At 42.0% G+C, this 22,317-nt stretch overlaps 1 long non-coding RNA gene across 1 annotated transcript in view; it reads right to left on the reverse strand.

Annotated features, from left to right (window-relative positions):
• Positions 1 to 3,651: 3,651 nt before the first annotated feature.
• The window catches only part of LOC122555794, a 54,882-nt gene continuing 36,216 nt past the window's right edge, over positions 3,652 to 22,317 (reverse strand). Inside the window, exons 2-3 of the long non-coding RNA XR_006313367.1 lie at positions 10,055 to 10,197; positions 3,652 to 5,155 (exon numbers count right to left, since the gene is read on the reverse strand). This is a non-coding gene — a long non-coding RNA (uncharacterized LOC122555794). The remainder of the gene's footprint in view (positions 5,156 to 10,054; positions 10,198 to 22,317) is intronic.

Below are 22,317 nucleotides of genomic sequence, written 5' to 3' on the forward strand. Positions count from 1 at the left end.
TACCGCCTTCCCACCTACCTTCCCCGGCAGTACCACCACCAACCCTCTATTTATCTCTCAGCCCCCTAGCCCCTCCTCCACATTCCTGATGAAGGGCTTATGCCCAAAATGTCAACTCTACTGTTCCTCGGATGCTGCCTGACCTGCTGTGCTTTTCCAGTGCCACCCTTTTCGACTCTGACTCTCCAGCATCTGCAGTCCTCACTTTCTCCCGGATAATAAGATTAAGATAATTTTATCTACTGACCAATGAACCTTCAACAGACAAAAATGATACAAAACCAGTGGAAGACTTTCTTATCTCAGTTTTCTACCTCACAAGACTTCCAATCCCAGAGCTACGTCTGAATTTGATAAAATGCACTAACTATATTTTATATGTCCAGTATGCATTATAAACAACAGACTGTCAGAAGGGAGATCTCCGTGGTGCAGTTAGTGCTAGCGAGACTTCAACAGTAATATGTCAGTTTAATCCTTGATAATATGTTTCCGGTAGGGCAGCCGATACTTCAATCTTGGCAAAGATGGATAAAAATAAGAAAGCTTGTAGAGTTCCATTTTTATCATTAACACCAAGCAGTCGAGAAAATAAATATAAGCAGAAGGATCCAATTGCAGGCACCAATGATGTGAAGACTGTAACTATCCAGCTGGAATATATATTCCAACAGCATCAGACACATCTGAGAGGCCCTTTTCTTCTACATTACTCAAACCTCTTAATTTAAAACTCGATGAAGTTGTTGGTGGATGGATGTCAAAAACTAATGTAGAAACATTTATAAATCTCACACGAAATATAGAGTGTGAAAGATTCAATGACAGCAGCAACAGACATTTCCATAACAAAAGCAACTTGTAGTTACATAGAGTCTATAGTCCCAAGGCACATCACAGGAGAGTTACTGAACAAGATTTGGCATCGATATATGCAAAGACTGGGTCAGGGTATTAACTGCATATTAACTGAGTTTAATCATATACAGGTGATTGGTTTTGAGTGATGATTCACTTGTGCCCTGGTGTAACATAAAAGAGGGAAGTTAGGGGAATCTACACAAGTATGGAACTGTGTGGGCATTGGTGAAAAGTTGGGAGAATCACTGAGGGGCATCTCCCCATCAAGAGCCAAAAGTCATATTTTCCAAACAAGTGGTGAACAGTGAGGTAAGATTCTCACTCGTGAGTAGCAAGAGGTTTGCTGGCATGCATCAGAATCTCATTATGATGTAATCTCACCTCATTGATATGTAGTTTCCCGTTCTCCCACACTTAAGGGGATAACAACCAGACAATGGCAATTCCATGATGACTCCAGCTCGCCGCTTGATCCTCCAGACCTCCATTATTCACTGTCATCTCAGGGCACAATCCCCATGGCGGTGACTGCAGGCATGCCCCATCCAACACGACAACCAGGACCCCCTTGGCAAAGCACGATGCCAACCACTCTGGTGTACACCATGTCTGCATTGAGTAAATCAAACCATGCAGCGCAGCTGCTGACTGCCACCTCTTGACTGTGTGAGCAACTAGGAAGATAGTGCCAGGTATCCCAGGAAGCCCCAGCAGTAGCCAGTATGTCCATCTGTGCTACCTGGGAGTTTATGATGAGAAGTGCACTGTAGGTGCATATTGCATTGGTGATGAGGCAAATTTGGAAGGCTAGCATGAGAAAACTTTCCAGGCCGCCTGGAAAGAATGTTTCCCTGAAATTTGCCAAAAATGATACCAAACCAATTTCAAGTAAGATTAAGCCCATGGGTATTGTGCGAGGAGATCTAGGTACATAAATCAATGTTTATAAAAAGTGTGTGAAGATTGGTGCCAGTTCTATCCTTCACTTTCTGGTTATTTGGAATCTAAAATGTTAGCAGAAGATGGTTGCCAAAAGCTGATAGTTGGAAAGCAGGTGAAAAAACAAGATGCAGACATGTTGTATACCAGGGTGGTTGGCATCTGCTTTGCCGAGGGGGTCCTGGTTGTCGTGTTGGATGGGAGATGCATGCAGTCGCCGCCATGGGGATTGTGCCCTGAGATGTCGGTGAATAATGGAGGTCTGGAGGAACAAGTGGAGTCACTGTGTTACAGCTCTGGAATTGCTATTGTCTGGTTGTTATCCCCTTACGTGGCTATTTGTGAAGAATGGCAGAAAGCAAGTGGAAATTGTTAGGCTAAAACTGCCCTTTAATGTTCTTGGAGCCTGAACTACAGGCCCAGTGTAAGAATTAAGTGCATGTGGACAGGCTCATCTATTCCAAAGAGGGCACAAAGGATAGTTTTGGGGTTATCAATTTCTGCAAGAAAGAAAGCCAGAAACAGAAGTGTTATGTGAGACATATGCCTATCAATTGATTAGTGATGAAATTCTAGACTCTCGTTTAGAAGACCTGTATGCAATCTAAGAGCAGGATGATATATTAAATGTTTTTGAGACATGGTCAGATTTTGATGGATATTGAAAAACAGATGGCACTCTGTAGAAGAATATTTCATGGACTTTAACAGATTGTATAAACGCTTGTCAAAATTTAACTTGAGGGTTCCTGGATTGGTTCTAGCGTTTAAGTTATTGCAATCTGCATGGTTGTCTCATACGGACAGGCTACTAGTTGTAATTGATGTTCAGCTGTTGGAGAGGCATATACAAGAATTGTAAGGCATATACAAGAATGTAGATTTGAGCTTAAAGTCAGATCAGCCATGACTTTGTATCCAATATCTGATGCTTGAAAAAATATCCTGGGAAACAATCCTTTCCTTCAGTCTTCGTGAAATAAATTAGGCATTTAAATAAAGATTAGAAGAATTAATGATTGCCAGAATTGCAACTGGAAATAGCTTAGATACTCAATAACAAGCCAATTATCACACAAACTTTGACATTACAATGCTTAATGATTAAAGACAAACAGAATGAAGGTAAAGGCACATTTAGCAGACCTGGCGTTTACAGCAGAAAACTGAATTGGAACAGCATTAATAGGTGAGTGAATCCCAGGATGGTCCAAACAGCAGGTAATAGATGTTCCAATTGCTGAGTTGCACAATTGAAGAGATAGGGTCTTTGAAATGACACAAGACAAAGATATGAGGAAAAGGATGAAGACAACAATGTTAAAAATCACACAACACCAGGTTATAATCCAACAGGTTTAATTGGAAACACACTACTTTCAGAGCGCTGCTCCTTCATCAGGTGGTTATGACACTGTACACTGTACTGTAACACTCTTAACTTTAACAAAAAGAAGAAAAGAACGGAATTTCTAACTTATGTGAGAAAATTCTGCACAAGGAGTCATAGTTTAAAAATAAGCAGTCACTCCTTTGGAACAGAGAGGAGGAAATATTTTTCACTTAGAAGTTTGAGAGTCTGTGGAATTCTTTGCTTCGAAAGGCAGTGGTAGCAGAATCTTTAAGTACTTTAATGGCAGAGGTAGACAGATTTGTGATTACCAAGGGGATGAACGATTGTAAGGCATATACAAGAATGTAGATTTGAGCTTAAAATCAGATCAGCCATGACCTTCTTGAGTGGTGGAACTGGCTGCAAGGGCTGAGTGGCTTACTCTAGAGTACAGTACAACCATCTGATGAAGGAGCAGCGCTCCAAAAGCTAGTGCTTCCAATTAAACCTGTTGGACTATAACCTGGTGGTGTGTGATTTTTAACTTCATACACCCCCAGTCCAACACCAGCATCTCCAAATCATGAAGACAACAATGTATCTGAACAATTTATGTGGTCACAACAAGTTTTAATCTAGCAATAAATGTAATAGTTGCAGACTCAAACTCACTTTTTTTTTATTCTTGAACGAGAGGCTGAAAATAAGAAAAAGGACACAATTATAAAAAGGGGTCAATGCGGGGATGTGTTTACAGCTTTGGCAAAACAAGTGAAGCTCATTAGTGAAAATGTACCAATGTTATTTTTTGGGAACATTGTCTTCAACAAAATAGCACCACTTGTGTGTGTGTGCACGGCCCTGAGACAGTTGATTTTATTAGCTTTTCAATTAGCACCATTGGTTACAGGTTCAGGAGAGCTCATTATAGCAACAAGCTTCCCATTGGTCAGATTGGAGTTTATTACTGATTCTGCGAAGGGAGTGAATCAGACAGAGTGAAGCAAGGAGATCTCCTGAAATGAGCTGCATTAATTTTTTCTCTTTCCCCATTCTCAGTAAAGTTTCTATATGCAAATTTTTTGTCAAACCAACAGAACAAACTACCTTCAGAGATGCTGAAAGAAATGACTCTTAAACACACAGATTCATTCACTCAACCAGTGAACTGCAGATAGATCATCGAATTGCAGACTGTGAAACCCGCCCATCTAGTAGTTTTTGATTTTGGACTAGTGATGCAGAACTGTGTTCCTCTGCCTAATTTTGTTCCTTCCACTCACAATATGAAGACATAGAAAGGAACTAGAGTAAGCCACTCAGCCCTTGCAGCCAGCTCCACCACTCAAGATGATCATGGCTGATCTGACTTTAAGCTCAAATCTACATTCTCATATATGCCTTATGTTCATCCTCTTGGTAATCACAAATCTGCCACTAAAATACTTAAAGATTCTGCTACCACTGCCTTTTGGAGCAGAGAATTCCAAAGACTCTCAAACTTCTAAGTGAAAAATATTTCCTCACTTCTGTTCAAAAAGAGTGACTGCTTATTTTTAAACTATGACTCCTTGTGCTGGATTTTCTCATATAAATTAGAAATTCCGCTCTTTTCTTCTTTTTGTTAAAGTTAAGAGCATTACAATAAATATAGTTTTACTGTTACTGAAAAACATAGTGGTGATTAGCTCTTATCCAGGGGAACAGTTAGTTAGAGCCAAATTGGAAGTTTCAATAGTTGTATTAATTTTTCATATAACTGCAGGAATAGCAGATCTTGATTTTCAGTGCATTGCCCCAGTGATTGGAATTCAATAGTATGTAGGTTAGATTGGTGTAGATCCATGGTGTAGTAAGGATTGACATAAGGGTACAAGTTATAAAAATGCTACTTTCTTGACATTTGTTGATGTCAACACATTGAAGTCACTAAGCAGAGTTGTAACTCATATGCAAAGTAGCTTTCAGCCATCCTGTAAGCCCTGACTTGGTGCTAAGTGAGATACATACGCTGTTGGGTATCTATGAAAAAAGCACAAAAGAAATTTGGCGTGGTTTATGATAAGGCAACAAATTTTCGATAGTCAATTTATCTGTAGTTCACCCAGACAATTCATTATTATATCCCCTGAACAAAACCTGATGATTCTTATTAAATGATTAGACAACCATTCAATGGCATCAGGTAGTAAGAGTCAGATAGAAAAATAGAATTGACTTAAAGTTACATTTACAGTTTGCTTACCCCACTTGTCAAGCCAGTTGTAGTTTGTGATTGACAAATTCCCATCTATTATCAATGACAGATTTAGAAGCATGTGTGAAAATATGATTGTTGAGTACTGAGTACCGCACTGAAAATGCTTTTATCAATGAACTTTGTGAAAGAAATTATGTGATGATCAATGAAATGTGACATGAAATTTAAAATGATCAAACAGACCTCCAGTCGACAACAACTCGAGCTGGCAAAGAAAATTCATGCAAAGAGTTCACTCCAGATTGTTAGAGGATATAACCTTGTTTAATTAGTCTATGAGTGAAATCCCACATTGCCTTCTGTGCTGTGTGAAAGTCCTCCTGCACTAGAAAGCATTAAAATTTACTCAACTTCTTCTGCTTATTGATTCTTTTACACACAAGGAAATGGGTCTTATTGAAGCCTCAGTTTGGAAAACACACAAGTATCATATTAGACCACCTGAGGCTGCATTGAGGAGACATGATACACTCTACAATAGCGGTTTGGAATGGAAAGGCTCTTGTAATGTAGTAGGTCAGGATTATAAAGCAATGTTTATCACTCGCAACAATCAGTGTTCTACTCGCTCATCATGATCAATCAGAATTCATTTCTAAACGTTAGATTTTAATTAGCTGGCAGAGGTAAATGGCACACCTCCATAACTCAAGTGATCAAGGAATGAAAGTGCTGAAGAACAAAATGAAGTACGAACAATGTGGGTGATCATAACAAAGTTATTACATCCACAGATCAATTACCATGTCTGAGCACCCTCGGTGAAACATTCCAAAAGAATCTAGCTAATGGTCAGAATGAGACAATTGTCGAGTGTACAGAAAACACTACTGGCAAGATTAAATATTAGTTGAATGTTCAGGATGATGGCCAGAAGTGAGCTGTGTAAGACAGACAGATTTTCATTCTCCCAGGTAATCAAGAGATACGATGAGCAAACAGGAAAATGGAGGGTTTTTTAATTCATTCACAGGATGAGGGTGTCACGAACTAGACAGCCCAAAGGGCAGTTAAGTGTCAAACACATTGCCTGAGTCACATGTAGGCCAGATCAGGTAAGGACAGCAGTTTTCTTTGCTGAAGGACATTAGGGAACTGGTTGGGTTTTTCTGACAATTGACAATGGATTTATGGTCATCATTGGACTCTTAATTTCAGATTTTTTTATTGAATTCAAATTCCACCATCTGCCAGGGTGGAATTTTAACCCAGGTCCCCAGAACATTATCTGGGTCTCTGGATTCAAATCCCAGTGATAATACCATCTTCTCCCACTGTCAGGTAACACTGACAAACAGACACAACCTTATTGAATAGTACAGCAGTTTCAAGGACCATATGATTTGGTTCTGCTCCTGTTTCTTATTGTTAAATGTACTTATGGACTGGTAGAATGAGGTGAAAGAGTGGAGAGTAAGCAAGTGCTGTGCAAATACTCATACTAAGCTTTAAAGTGACATTTGCATCAGAAAACAATGACGTATTGGAGAGAGAGATTCTCTGATAGTGCAAGAGGAAAATCTCACAGTCTGGACAACAAGCAGGTACAAATTCAAGCTGCAATTTGAACAGATCAAGTTATGAAATAAGGACTGCACAGCAGTCTCACAACAGGACTAGAAGCTGAAGTCCTATGATCGTGAAGTTTTAGTACCTACCCATAGACATGAAATAGAGGGTTCAATCATAGAATGGGTTTCCTCCGGGTGGGTTTCCTCCGGGTGCTCCGGTTTCCTCCCACAGTCCAAAGATGTGCAGGTTAGGTGAATTGGCCATGCTAAATTGTCCATAGTGTTAGGTAAGGGGTAAAGGTAGGGGTATGGGTGGGTTGCGCTTCGGCGGGGCGGTGTGGACTTGTTGGGCCGAAGGGCCTGTTTCCACACTAAGTAATCTAATCTAATCTAATCTAATCCTACAGGGTGGAAAAAGGCCATTTGGCTGATCAAGTCTGCACTGACTTCAGAAAAGCATCCCATTCAGACCCACCCCCAAATCTCCATAACCCTGCATTTACCATGGTTAATCTACCTAGCCTGCATATCCCTCAAGACTATGGGACAAATCAAAATGACAAATCCACCTAACCTGAACATCTTTGGGCTATGGGAGGAAACCCATGTAGACAAGGGGAGAATATGCAAACTCCACACAGACAGTCATCCAAAACTGGATTTGAACTTGGGTCCCTAGCACTGTGAGGCAGCAGTGCTAACCATTGATCCAATTTACCACCACCCTCAGCGCCCCAATAGTTGGAGAGAGTTTGGTGATTACTCCCCTGAAGTAACACATTGCCACACTCTACTTGTTGTTGACCTGCGCCCAACAAAAATGTGTTTGTATTCCTTATGACTGTGTTTGCCAATACTTATGAAGTTTTTTGTTGAAACTTGCTTTGTGCTGGTCTCCCTTCTGTTCTGTATTCCACTGTTAGGGAGTCTCAGAATTTTATATTGGTCAAGTGACTCATTAGCACCTTTCGAAGTATGTGAAAAGAATCGCTTCTGTAAGCGTTGCTTTCTACTGCCACTTACAGATTTATCTCTCACAGTCACACTTAGGAATGTGGCATGCCAGGAAAGTTTGTTCACACGTCTGTTAAGAAAAATCCTTGGTAGTTGTTCTTATTGTTTTTAAAAAAATGAAGGAAGTTGAAGGTGGTTCTGCAATCTCAAGCTTCTAGGGGGAGTTGCAGTGACTGAATGTTCTTCTCATCTCAAAGTGTTTTACCACCAACAAAGTACCTTTGAAACATGGTCTTAGTTGTAATATAGGGATATCTGACAATCAATGTATGCATGGCAAGATCTCATGCAGCAATAAGATAACAAATGGATCAAATCTTTTTTTAATGTTGTTGAATGTGGCCTGGGAAAGAACTCCCCATCTCTTCTCTGAATTAGTGTTGTTGAAACTTTTATCTTTACCTGAGAAAGCATGTGGAGCTCAGTTTAAAACCTCATCTGAAAGATGGCCCCTTTGCCAATGCAGCACTCTCTCAGGAATGCATTGGCCTATTATTCAAATTTTATTGGCTCAAGTCCCTGCAGTTGAGCATGAACTCCAAGTTTAACTTTCAGGCAAGAGCAATACCAAGAGATATGGTTGACATTTGAAGTGCAACATTGCAGCTCTAAATTTTTGTCAGTGATCCTTGCAAGCTTGACTGTTCTCTAAAAGTCAGGGATTAGATCATCACCCTTTGGATCCCATTCATTTGTCCTTGAATCAATAATTCATTCCAACTGGTGTGATCCCAAGTGGAAAATATAAACACTCATCCAATGAATCGAGAAAGGGGTATATGTCACTAGGCTGGTACAAATGGTTCACAAAACACCTCTCAGAATTTCACCAGACCAAATAAGCAATACCAAGTGGTCGCATGTGGAATGCATTTCCTGAGGAAGTGGTGGATATGTATACAATCACATTGTTTAAAACACATTTGGATAAGTACATGAATAAGAACGATTTGGAGGGATATGGGCCAGGAGCAGGAAGGAGGGACAAGTTTAGTTTGGGATTATGTTTGGCATGGACTAGTTGGACCAAAGGCTCTGTTTCCATGCTGAATGACTCATGACTGTATGACAATAACCTATTGGCACCTTAGCCAGAGCCAAAGGCTGACAGGCATGACAAGGCATAACAAGGTAAAGCAGGAATGTCATGAGTATGCAGGTCGGCACTAAGTGAGTGAGAGCTAAAAGCAAGTGAGCAACCATGAGATGCTTTCTTGTCCAAACCTTGATCTGGGTCCTGATCTATCCTTGCTGGCAGCCTTTCAATGCCCCGATTTATACTCTTCTGCTCCAAGTTGCTCCCTTACTGATCCATTATTTCTTGGATGTCCAGGTAAGTGATGGTGCCTGTTGCTGAATGAAAACACCAAGAAGCAGCTTTGTAGGCAGTAAGAAGGTTCTGCCCTCACTACAGAAAGTTATGGTCACAGTTACGGCACTCTCTCTTCATCACTGAAGGTCATGTTAAGTACCGTCAAACACACATTTTTAATGGCACACCCTGTAATTTTGTTTTTGGGGAAACCATAGACCAAGGTAGTCAACATTGGAACATGGACAGGGCTGTCAATGCCTACCGTACCCACTTTAAATTGTACACTGGACTGCAGACACTATTTTGTTGGACAACATTAAATGGCTGATGGAGGTACCCTCCAACATTCATCTATCCAACCTCAGGGCCCAGGAAGAAGTGGATTTTTGTCAGGAGCCTCACCAGTCAGTGAAACTCAGGATCCTGTGATGTCAATAAGACATGATGAAGCTTTGAAAAACCAATAAACGGAGCTGAAGAAAAACTCCCCAAAAAAGGTCACCAACACTGTTGCCCTTGAATCTAGCTGGCTCACTATGGTTTCATGGAAAACTTGATGATTTACTCTGTGTGTGTGTGTGTGTGTGTGTGTGTGTGTGTGTTTCAAGGCTTTTGACCACTACCAAAAGGTAACTCTACTCTGCATGTCTCCTGCCCAATGGAAGCAATCATTTCAAAATCAATTTTATTTCTTTTAATATTGTACCCCTGCCACAGCATTTATCTTCTTTCATTAATATTTAAATACCACTGTAATGACCATGTGTAACTAAGAAGCATGCATCGAAATACTAGCAGGCAGAGGTGATGTGATGTCGCACCTGTTCTATCTTCTTCATTCACATTTCTCTATTATAATGTCGACTACTCTCCAAAAGTCTTTCCTTGGCTTGGAATCAATTTTTGATGTGGTGAGGCAGTGAAAGGTGTCATTGAAAGTTAAATTTCTGTCTTCTGGATCTTCCTGTTGAAAAATCACAATGTTTGTCACCAAACAGATTGGAACCAATAATTGCCATTAGCTTCTTTCAATCCTCTAATATTGTATTAATCCCCTCCTCTCCTACAACGTTAAGGTGGTTTGAAGTTAATAACTCACCAAAATAGAAACCATTGAATCGCAGCATGTTCTATACTCTATTTACAACTAATGCTTATTTTAAAGCATCATGGCTAACTCTGCCAATAGACGATGCAGATATTTTAGGAGGTTGTGTAGCTCGCATAGCCTCGTAGTACAGAATGATGACAGATTTGTCTCATGTAAAGTACTTCCTACTGTGATTGATTCTGACCTGCCTGCAGTATTAGTCAGCAGGCATAGACGAAATAAAAGGCTAGTCAACAGTGATAAGTATATCAGCGTTAGCCTTCAACTCCTTTGATCTTTGAGAACGGTTTATTGTGGTCTGACATTCTGTTGCTATCTTGGCTGTTTCTCTAATAAAGATGAATTACTGGCTGCTGGTTGCATAAAATTTAGGCTGAACAATTCAGTGTTTGTAGAGATTCATTGCCTGTTACAGATACAACTGACAAAGATGTGTTTTTATGTAGAAACAGGTAATTCTACAAAGTTGTAAAGAGAAGCATGTCAATGAGGAAAAAAACAGCTGTGAGGTATTTTCATTGCAATGCCATGAGTGAGTTGTAGAGCAAATGGTTTTTCGTAAAAGTCTGTAATGCATTTCAATGCAAGTTTTACAATGCAGCATTTGGCAAACATTTTAAGAATTTTTTCTCTTCCCCTCATCCCTTAATTATGTTTTTTTCTAAAACTGCTGGTCATTTGTAAAATCTCCCAATGCTGAGGACAATTCTTTAGGCCTGAAACAAGGTCAGATAGAGATCTGGCTAGCCATGGATGTTTCCTGACCTCCTGAGTAGCTGTAAATCTACAGTATTTCTTAGAGACGTTTTTTCCCAAATTATGAAATGATTGAACATCATTGGTGATCTGTCAAACAGTAATGGTGAGAATAAAGATAATGAAATCAAAACTGACAGAGCTTGATTCTGAATAGTTGCTAAACCAGAGGAGTGAAGCAAATAGTTCTATTTCTGATTCAATCCAATTTCTAAATAATTTACAACGTACTTACGACACCGGAAGAAATGCTGATACTTCGAAACTGTCTGACTGAGTTAAAGACAGGATTAGTATGGGACTATTTGTACTACAGCTGTCTCCTCAGCCTTACTCTTTTCTGTCTGGTATCTGGCATACTGTAAATTTTACATTACACATGATCACAGAACTGATAAATCTCAGGTTACAAAAAATGATGCTTTAAGCAATTTTATAATTTAAAGATTTACAGTAGTCCTGGATCTATGAAAGTGATATTACTGTGGGAATAATAGTTGTGCCTTGCCTTTCTACTACACAAGGACAAAATCAATATAGACCAGGATGGGAAAAAAACAGAAAATGCTGGAAATATTCATCAGGTCTGACAGTACCTGGGGAGAGAGGAACAGAGTTAATGTTTCAGGGTAATGCCCTTCCAAAAGAAATTATAGAAAAGAAAGTTATAGAATTGCAATGCATCTTATTCAAGAAGAAAGAAAGAGAAGAAGGAATTAAGGAAAGAGAGTAAATGGCAATTTAAAGAAATATCAAGCATTTTATCTCCTTCATACTTTGCATAGCCCAAACATTTTCTCAGAAGAACCAAAGATGACATTTAATTCTTTCAATTTAGAAACCTACTTGTATCACAATGAAGTCTTCAATACACTTACTGACTGGGTGAGCATTTTATCAATCTTCACCAGGCAATTTGCAAATGTGACTCCAGAAAGGAGGGGAGAGTGACTGCCCATGACATCAAGGCATTTAGCTGAGTGTGGCATCAAGAAGCCCTAGCAAATTACAGAAGAGGCAATGGCCTAGTTATATTATCAGTTGACTATTAATCTAGAAACTCAACTAATGTTTTGGGACCCGAGTGCAAATCCCATCATGGCAGAAGGTGGTATTTGAATTCAGTAAAAGAATCTGGAATTGGTGACCAAGAAATCATTGTTGATTGTCAGGAAAAGCCCATCTCGTTCACTAAAGTTTTTTTAAGGACAAAAAACCTGCTATCCTTACTGAATCTGACCTACATGTGACTCCAGACCCACAGCAAAGTAGTTGACACTTAACTGCCCTCTGGGCAATTAGTGATGGGCAATAAATGCTGGCCTATCCAAAGATGCCCACATCCTGTGAGTGAATAAAAGAAAATTGGAATGGGGGGAAAACTTTCCACTTGCTGGGTCACACCTAGTCCAAAAGAAGATGGTTGTGCGAGTTGGAAATTATTATCTCAGCTCCAGGATATCTCTGCAGGAATTCCTCAGAGTAGCCAACTATCTTCATGCTTCATCAATGAATTTTGCTCCATCAAATCATTGAAATTTGCACGTTTCTCAGCATTGTTTGTAACTCCTCAGATACTGAGACAATCCTTGTCCAAATGCAGCAAGGCCTGGACAATAACTGACAAGAGGCAATCAATATTCATGTCACACAGTGCCAGGCAATGACCATCTTCAATAAGAGAGGATCTAACAAACCCCCCTTAACATTCAATAGCATTACCATTGCTGAAATCCCCATCATTATCCTGGAAATTACTATTGAGCAGAAACTGAATTAGCCCAATCAGGTAAATAAAGTGGCTACAAGAGCAGGTCAGAGGCTAAGAATCCTGCAGTGAATAACTCACCTCCTGATTCACAGAAGTCTGTCAACCATCTACAAGGCACAAGTCAGGGATGTGATAGATTACTCCCCACGTGCATGGACAAGTGCAGTTCTAAGAGCACCCAAGAAGCTCACCATGGCCCAGTGGCTCAGTGGTTAGCACTGCTGCCTCACAGCACCAGGGACCTGGGATTGATTCCAGCCTCGGGTGACTGTGTGGAGTTTGCATATTCTCCCTGTGTCTGCACAGGTTTCCTCTGGGTGCTCCAGTTTCCTCCCATAATCCAAAGATGTGCAGGTTAGTGAACTGGCCATGCTAAATTGCCCATAGTGTTCAGGGAAGTGTAGGTTAGGTGCATTAGTCAGGGGAATGGGTCTAGGTGGGTTACTCTTCAAATGGTTGCTATGGACTTATTGGGCTGAAGGGCCTGTTTCCACACTGTAGAGATTCTTGATTCTAATTCCCTATCCAGGACAAAGCAGCCTCCAAAATGTCATGTTTCTAAATCTCATTTTGGGTTGTGCATTTTAGGGAAATTTTTTAGGCTTTGCAGTAGGCATGGGAGACTATTATCAGACATGGTAAGCAAAATACTACAGGGTTCTGAGCACCATGTGCTGTGGTAGAATGCATGGCAGAATTGAGTGATAAAAGCCATAAGGTTTGTCATGCCATTGGGACCAACTCTTACCATCATTTATGCTTCTCACAAGCAACATGGCAAGTAACCATGCTTATCTGTTATCTGATGATTTGGAGATGCTGGTGTTGGACTGGGGTATACAAAATTTAAAATCACACAACACCAGGTTATAGTCCAACAGGTTTAATTGGAAGCACTAGCTTTCGGAGCGCTGCTCCTTCAACCACCTGATGAAGGAGCAGCGCTCCGAAAGCTAGTGTGCTTCCAATTAAACCTGTTGGACTATAACCGAGTGTTGTGTGATTTTTAACTCTGTTATCTGATGTCCGAATTTCAACCAGTGTCGGTCTCTGAGCCTCAAGGACCCTGCTGGCTACACCCATGGTGAGGAATGACCACTATTTAGTTTGTGTGATTGAAGGAAACAAACTTTCTTTTTAATATACATTGGATCTGCTCATTTCCATCGCAACTCAACCATCTTGTCTCACCTTCAGGCTCCCTTATCTCCTTTCTCTGTGTAGCGATGAACGATATGCTTATATAGGCTATTCTTCTTACAACATGGAAGAGGTTGAGCAGAGGTAAAGCACGTATTTCAGGGCTATCATGAACCTTAATTGTAACATTATTCATCTTAGCCCTTCTTGATCCTACTTCAATAAGATGTCAAAAAGTTGGATTGTACTGTTTTTGTTCTTATCCTTGTAAGGTTTAAGCAAATCTGTTTTATGGAAGGGTCCAGGTTTTAGATACAATACAATTCGTGATTTTGTTTTGTTCTTATTACATTTTATTTTGCTGATTTTTTTGTAATAGAGGGTCACTACATTTCCTGGCAACAGAATAGCAACTTGCCTGTCATATGTATTGAAATAATTAAATATGACAGGCCCATGTTTTTTCATCAGAGTGTTTTCTTCAGTTAAGGAGGTCCATAATCTGGCTTGATAAATGCAAATCCAAAGTTCATAAATCATAAAGCCGCAGCACTGCTTCCATGTACAAGTCAGAACACACACACATCAAAAAAGGACAAATTACCTCATCTGTTCTGGGTTTGCTCGAGTATTTCTGTACCTGCTACTTTCCAGTGTTTACTTCAAATGAGTTTCAACAGGCAAACTTCTACTTAAATCAGCAGGGTGCTTGACATGGTGAAGCTGCATCAAAGTATTGAGGGTTGCCTGTAGTGCAGCTTAATCAGATCAGTGGGGAGTTGTTACTTTTGTTTCGTAATCTTTTCCGTTGAACTCTGATGACCACAATTATTACAGCCTTTCTAATATGCCTTTTACCAGTAATGACTTCTTTGACTTTTCAGTCACATTGTACAGGACGTTAATTAAAGTTGATTTGGTTCTTCCTTCCAAAAGCACAGTGCGACATTGTCACCGCCAACATATTAACCCTATATGTACTGAACTTCTTTGAGAAAGGAGCAAGATGGAGCCTGGCAGCTGTTAATGTTGTCAGTAAATGCTCTCAACTACAGCTGGCAGAATGCAACATTTTAGGATATGCAACAGCACACTTTGGCACAGACAGTAAATTAAGATATTTAATCAGCACTAAGCTGTTCACTAATTCTCCGACAGCTAGGATCCAATTTAATTCAAACTTTCTCATTGGTCGGATCTTTTGGACCTGAAATGAATTCAACCTTCCACCGAGGGTGAAAGTGCAAAGCCTAGAGATTTGAGACGTTGTTAGTGGAACTGTCTCAGCTTCCAGTATTGTTACTCCATTGGCTTCAGTTATTTTCCAACATCTCATCTAACCTTGAACTGAAACAGTCAATTCTTGGGGGGGGGGGGGGGGTGCATTAATAAGACTATGTTTCAGTGAAGACAGTAGTGTAATGGTTAATGTCACGAGACTAGCAATAGAGAGATCCTTGCTAATGCTCTGCTCATTTGGGTTCACATCCCACCATGTCAGTTAATGGAATCGAAAGTCAGAAATATGCAAGTGAAATCTTGACCATGAGACTATCATGAATTGATGTAAAGTCTGCTTTTACTCTGCAACAGCTCATGTAAATAAACATATTAGATTAAAATATTACTAAAAATAGAGACATTTTGCCAATGATTTTTGTCTTTGACTCATCAGGACAAATGCAAGAATATCAAATTTCAAACTAACTCTGCCAGTCAGAATCAGCTTGTCAACCGATCAGCAATGTTTTCTCCAGTAAGTGAATCTGATTGCTTGAAATTTGATATTATTCCAAAAGAACTGTGGAAAGGCAATAAACAAGGATTTAAAGACAGCCAAGGGTTGGATTTTATAATTTTAATCACTTGACAAACTTGGCTTGGAAGAGATGGGAGCCTACGTACTGAAGGTGCCCTGAGCAACTAGTCTCTGAACTGAAGTTGCTATTTTTCAGTATGCACCCAGGGATATCAGATAAAGGAATAAACCTCCAGGAAGTTGGCAGGAAAAAGAAAGATCTCAATCTCTCCTGGTAAAGAAACCCCACAGCACAGCAAGCTGCACAGATCTGGCTCAACAAAATATATCCAAAAGTATCTTCTGAGAAGGTTCCAAGACTCAAATCTTTCAACTCTGAAACATGAACTGATGCTTTCAGTCAAAGATCGAAATCTAACTGATTTTCCATCTAAATAAAAGTCTGATCTGAAGATCATTTCAATTCTACAATTGTTAGCATTGTGATTGTAATGACAGGAAATTGACGGGACAATGAAATGTCTTCCCTTTGTCTGATCTTCTGAGTTTAGACCCTTGGCCCCGGACATTTTTCACATTTGCCTTTTATTAAGAATTCATATCAGCTCTGCAGGATAGTATTGTCTTGCTATCCCTAATTGCTCTGGAGAAGTCATGATTTGGAGATGCCGGTGTTGGACTGGGGTGTACAAAGTTAAAAATCACACAACACCAGGTTATAGTCCAATTAAACCTGTTGGACTATAACCTGGTGTTGTGTGATTTTTAACTTTGCTCTGGAGAAGGTGATGAGTTGCCTTTTGAACCACTGCAGTCCATTTGGTGCAGGTATACTCACAATGCAGTTAAAAAAAGAGACCCAGGATAAATGTATAAGTCTGGTTTTAAGAGAATATAGTTTGATTCTGATTAATAATTGGAAGCTGAGGAGCTTATCAGTAAAATGTGTTATCACCATTTTATATTATCAAATTAAGTCGAAATCTATGTCTGAGATTCTGTGATTCATTTCAATCAAGATTGCCTAATCATTACTTTGGATTGCTTTATGAACTGGGACTTTGACTATCTTATGTTCCATGCTATCACGAAGGCCTTCAGGACTAAACTTGCTATCAGATCAATCCAGACACTTGAAACACAACTTCAAAAGCTGAAAAACTCAGACAAAATGGACCTTCTTATGGACCAGACCAAATCCTCTTCAAATGTATCAAAGAGATAGCCTCGACCCTAACTTTTCTTATTTAAAGGCAAGTGTAAGGTGCTGTGTTCTAAATATAATTCAATTGGTTACACAACTCGGCTTTAAACTTTTTTCTTACTCTACAGTTAAAATACAAACTATAGAAAGAAGAATTGGTCTAACTTTTAACTCTATTGGAAAACTTAACAGAAAAGTTGCTTTTTAACTACTAAACAGTAACTGTTCTAATATAGTAACACCACATAAACACACCCTTGACAAAGACAAATTGGGTAAAACAGATTGTCTCATGTGCGATTCTGGTTGCTGAGAGAATCCAGCTCTTCATTATAAAAGTGAGAGAAGTGCCAGCACCCACATCCAGCTTCCAATAATTGCTGTATGTGAAGCTAAAACCCTGGTTCTGTGACAGCCTGACTCTACCCATTCAGGCTGCTTCTATTGTTCCAACTATAAAAAAAAACAAGACCTCACAAGGTGTTTACTTTATTGGCTTGGGACAGACCACTTGGTGCCTCTGACTCAACCTCTCTTCATAAACAAAAAGACAATACATCTCTTCAACCCGTAATATTGTCACAACCTTGTTATCACATCACACAGATGTTCTTGGTAAAGCATTTGTGTTTTATTAGCCATGGCTATAAAGAAATACATTTAGCAGCTTGCTGTTAGGCATTTAGGATTGTGGGAAAGGTGGAATGCTCTAATGAAGTAACATCGTGGCAGCTGTCAGGGTTAATTTCATTTGAACTGGTTGTGTGTTGAAAGACAAGAACCCTTGCTTATTGACATGCTTGATAGCATCAACGAAGGGAGCACATATGACCACATGACATCTTGGATCTGAAGGAAACTGCCACTTCTGTGAAATGTTCCTGTGGATTGCTAATGCACAAGGTGGTAAATTAGCATATTGTGCCATTATGGCTTTCCTTCATCATCCCTGTACATTATAAAACATTGAAACATCGAAATTTCACAGCGAAGGAGAAGGCTATTTGGCCCATTGTGTCTGTATCAGCAGAAAAACAGCTCCTTCTGTTTCTTCAGCTCTCAGTCTACCAAACCTGGAGGTTATAGCACTCCAGAGACTTATTCAGGTGTGATGAGAGTTTTTATCTTAACTACCTTTTAGGCCATCAGTTCCATCATCCAACAAATTTTATTGAAAAACATTCCCTGCAACCACACGCTACCCTTCAGCTGATACATTAAAACAATGCCACAATATTGATAAGGGAAATGATTACTTCCCACCCACTCGTACGTTTCTATATACCTCAACTTTCTCATCTGAGCTTTTTCTGTTCCAAAAGAAAAATCTCATCCAATCTTTCCTCATTCCTGAAAGTTTCAATTCCTGGCAAAATTCCTGTAAATCTTCTCTGTACTTTCCCGAGCATGATTACTACCTGGTCACCATTACTGTACTCAGAATTCTAGCAATGATCTAATTACTGTTTAATACAATAAAGTTCTAGCATAGCCGTCAATCTCTCCTCTGCCTCAGCTGACAACGGAAAGTCGAGAGTGTGGTGCTGGAAAAGCACAGCAGGACAGGCAGCATCCAAGGAGCGGAAATATCAATGTTTCAGGCAAAAGCCCTTCATCAGGAATGTGGCTGGGACTCTCGGGGGCGGAGAGATAAATGGGAGGGGGTGGGGCTGGGGGGAAGGTGGCTGAGAGTGCAATAGGTGGATGGAGGTGGGGGTAAGGCTGGTAGGTTGGAGAGGAGGGTGGAGCGGGTCGGTGGGAAGCAAGATGGACAGCTAGGACAAGTCATGAGGGTGGCACTGAGCTGGAAGGTTGGAACTGGGATAAGGTGGAAGGAGGGGAAATGAGGAAACTGGTGAAATCCATATTGATGCTCTGGGGTTGGAGGGTCCTGAGGCAGAAGATGAGGTATTCCTCCTCCAGGTGGTTAGAGAGTGGCAATGGAGGAGGCCCAGACCTATATGTCCTCGGCGGAGTGGGAGGGGGAGTTGAAGTGTTCAGCCACGGGGCGTTGGGGTCGATTGGTGCAGGTGTCCTGGAGATGTTCTCTGAAGCGCTCTGCCAGTAGATATCCTGTCTCCCCAATGTACTGGAGACCGCATTGAGAGCAACGGATACAGTAAGTGACATGTGTGGAAGTAGAACATGTGGAAGAAAAGGTGGGGAGTGGTGCCAGTGTAACTGCCGAAGATGGACTGTTCCACGTAGCCGTCAAAGAAGAAGGCATAGCTGGGACCCATGCGGGTGCCCATGGCTACCCCTTTCATCTGGAGGAAGTGGGAGGATTCGAAGGAGAAATTGTTGAGGGTGAGGATCAGTTCACCCAAATGAATAAGAGTGTTAGTGGAAGGGTACTGGTGGGAATGTTGGGAGAGGAAGAAATGGAGGGCTAAGAGGCCGTAGTCATGGCCAATGGAGGTGTATTGGGACTGGAAGTCCATGGTGAAGATGAGGCATTGGGGGCCAGGGAAACGAAGGTCTTGAAGGAAGTGGAGGATGTGGGTGGTGTCCCGAACATACATGGAAAGTTCCTGCACCGAGGGGATAGGACAATATCGAGGTAGGTGGAAATGAGTTTGGTGGGGCAGGAGCAGGCTAAAACGATGGGTCGGCCGGGGTGGTCAGGTTTGTGGATCTTAGGTAGGGGGTAGAACCCAACAGTGCAGGGTTCCCGAACTATGATGTTGGAAACTGTGGATGGGAGATTCCCTGAGGTGATGAGGTTCTGTATGGTCTGGGAGATTAGCTTGGTCATGGGAGGTGAGGTCGTGGTCGAGGGGGCGGCAGGAGGAAGTGGCTTCAAGTTGGCGCCTGGCTTCGGCAGTGTAGAGGTCAGTGCGCCAAACTACCGTTGCACCCCTTTGTCCGCTGGTTTGATGATGAGGTTGGGGTTGGAGCAGAGGGAGTGAAGAGCTGTGTGTTGTGAGGGTGAGAGGTTGGAGTGGGTGAGGAAGGGTGGACAGGTTGAGGCGCAACCAGTTCGGGAACGCCTCACTGCCCGATTCTTCCTCCTACCCAAGATCCACAAGCCTGACTACCCTGGCCAACCCATCATCTCAGCCTGCTCCTGCCCCAACGAATTCATCTCCACCTACCTCAATACAGTACCTCGATACTGTCTTATCTCCCCAGTCCAGGAACTCTCCACATACATTTGGACGCCACCCACATCCTCCACTTCCTCCAAGACCTTCGTTTCCCTGGCCCCCAATGCCTCATCATCACCATGGACTTCCAGTCCCAATACACCTCCATTGGCCATGACTACGGCCTCTTAGCCCTCCATTTCTTCCTCTCCCAACTTCCCCAACAGTACCCTTCCACTAACACTCTTATTCATTTGGGTGAACTGATCCTCACCCTCAACAATTGCTTCTTCAAATTCTCCCACTTCCTCCAGATGAAAGGGGTAGCCATGGGCACCCGTATGGGCCCCAGCTATGCCTATGTCTTTGTCAGCTACGTAGAACAGTCCATCTTCCGTAGTTACACCAGCACCACTCCCCACCTCTCCCTCCGCTACATTGGCGCGACCTTGTGCTCCCGTGAGGAGGTTGAACAGTTCATCAATTTCACACACACATTCCACCCTGACCTTCAATTCACCTGGACCATTTCTGACACCTCCCTCCCTTTCTTGGATCTCTCTATCTCCTTCAATGGTGACCAATTCAACACTGACATCTTCTACAAATCCACCAACTCCCACAGCTACCTGGGTTACACCTCCTCCTACCTCCTGTAAAAATGCCATCCTGAATTCCCAATTTTTCCGCCTCTGCCACATCTGCTCCCAAGAGGACCAGTTCCAACACAAAACACACCAGATGGCCTCCTTCTTGAAACACCGCAATTTCCCCTCCCACGTGGTTGATGATGCCCTCCAGCGCATCTCATCCACTTCCCACACCTCCACCCTCGAACTCTACCCCTCCAACTGCAACAAGGACATAACACCCAGTCCTCACCTTCTATTCCACCAACCTCCGTATACATCCCATCATTCTCCGCCATTTCTGCCACCTACAACCACCAGAGATATATTTCCCTCCCCACCCCTATCCGCTTTCCGTAAACACCATTCCACATTCCATCTGCGATTACCTCACCAGGTCTATGCCACCCCAAAAACCCGCCCTCCCCTCCTGGCACCCTCCCCTGCCACCGCAGGAATTGCAAAACCTGTGCCCACACCTTCTCCCTCACCACCATCCAAGGCCCCAAAGGAGCCTTCCACATCCATCAGAGTTTCACCTGCACTTCCACCAATGTCATTTATTGTATCTGTTGCTCCCGATGTGGTCTCCTCTACACTGGGGAGACAGGACGCCTGTTCGCAGAGCACTTCAGGGAACATCTGTGGGGCACCCGCACCAATCAACCCCACCACCCCGTGGCCGAACATTTATACTCCCCCTCCCACTCCACCAAGGATATGCATGCCCTTAGCCTCCTCCATCGCCACTCCCTAACCACCCGACACCTGGAGGAAGAATGCCTCATTTTCTGCTTTGGGATTCTCCAACCCCATTGGATCAATGTGGATTTCGCCAGTTTCCTCATTTCCCCTCCCCCCATCTTATCCCAGTTCCAACCTTCCAGCTCAGCATCACCCTCATGACTGTCTCACCTGTCCATCTTCCCACATTTCCGCTCCACCCTCCCCTCCAACCTACCACCATTGCCCCCATCTCCATGCACCTATCGCATTCTCAGCTACCTTCCCCCCAGCTCCACCCCCCCTCCCATTTATCTCTCAATCCCTGAGGGTCCCAGCCACATTCCTGATGAAGGGCTTTTGCCTGAAACATCGATTTTCCTGCTCTTTGGATGCTGCCTGCCCTGCTGTGCTTTTCCACCACACTCTCAACTCTAATCTCCAGCATCTGCAGTCCTCACTTTCACCCTGACAATGGAAAGTGCCACAAATGTTTTCCTGCTACCATGCTCATGCAGTCCAAGGCTTCTCTGTATTTCCATAATCCTACTATTTATTGTGTATTCCCTTGCTTTGTTTGTCTCCCTAATTACATCGGATTGCATGGGTTATACAGTAGGGAGATCTGGGGATACAATGGGGAGCATCCCATCTCTTGTGTTTAGAGGCTTCAGATTCAAGTCTCACTCCAAGACTTGGTGGCCAAGGAGGGTGGTTCAGTTGGCTGGATATTTGGCCTGGGGCAGACTTGGGGAAGGCAGCAACGGGTTTGATCTCCAATCTGCTTGTGATGGAAATTGCAAGCTTGTGAGCTGGAGCCATCTTCAGCAGAGACCCCTTGGAGGAAAAAGGAAGGGTATACTGTACAGGAACAGATCATTCACACAACCAGTCCATTCTGTAAC

The sequence above is a fragment of the Chiloscyllium plagiosum genome, chromosome 13 (genome assembly GCF_004010195.1).
Source record: "Chiloscyllium plagiosum isolate BGI_BamShark_2017 chromosome 13, ASM401019v2, whole genome shotgun sequence".
Taxonomy (NCBI): domain Eukaryota; kingdom Metazoa; phylum Chordata; class Chondrichthyes; order Orectolobiformes; family Hemiscylliidae; genus Chiloscyllium; species Chiloscyllium plagiosum.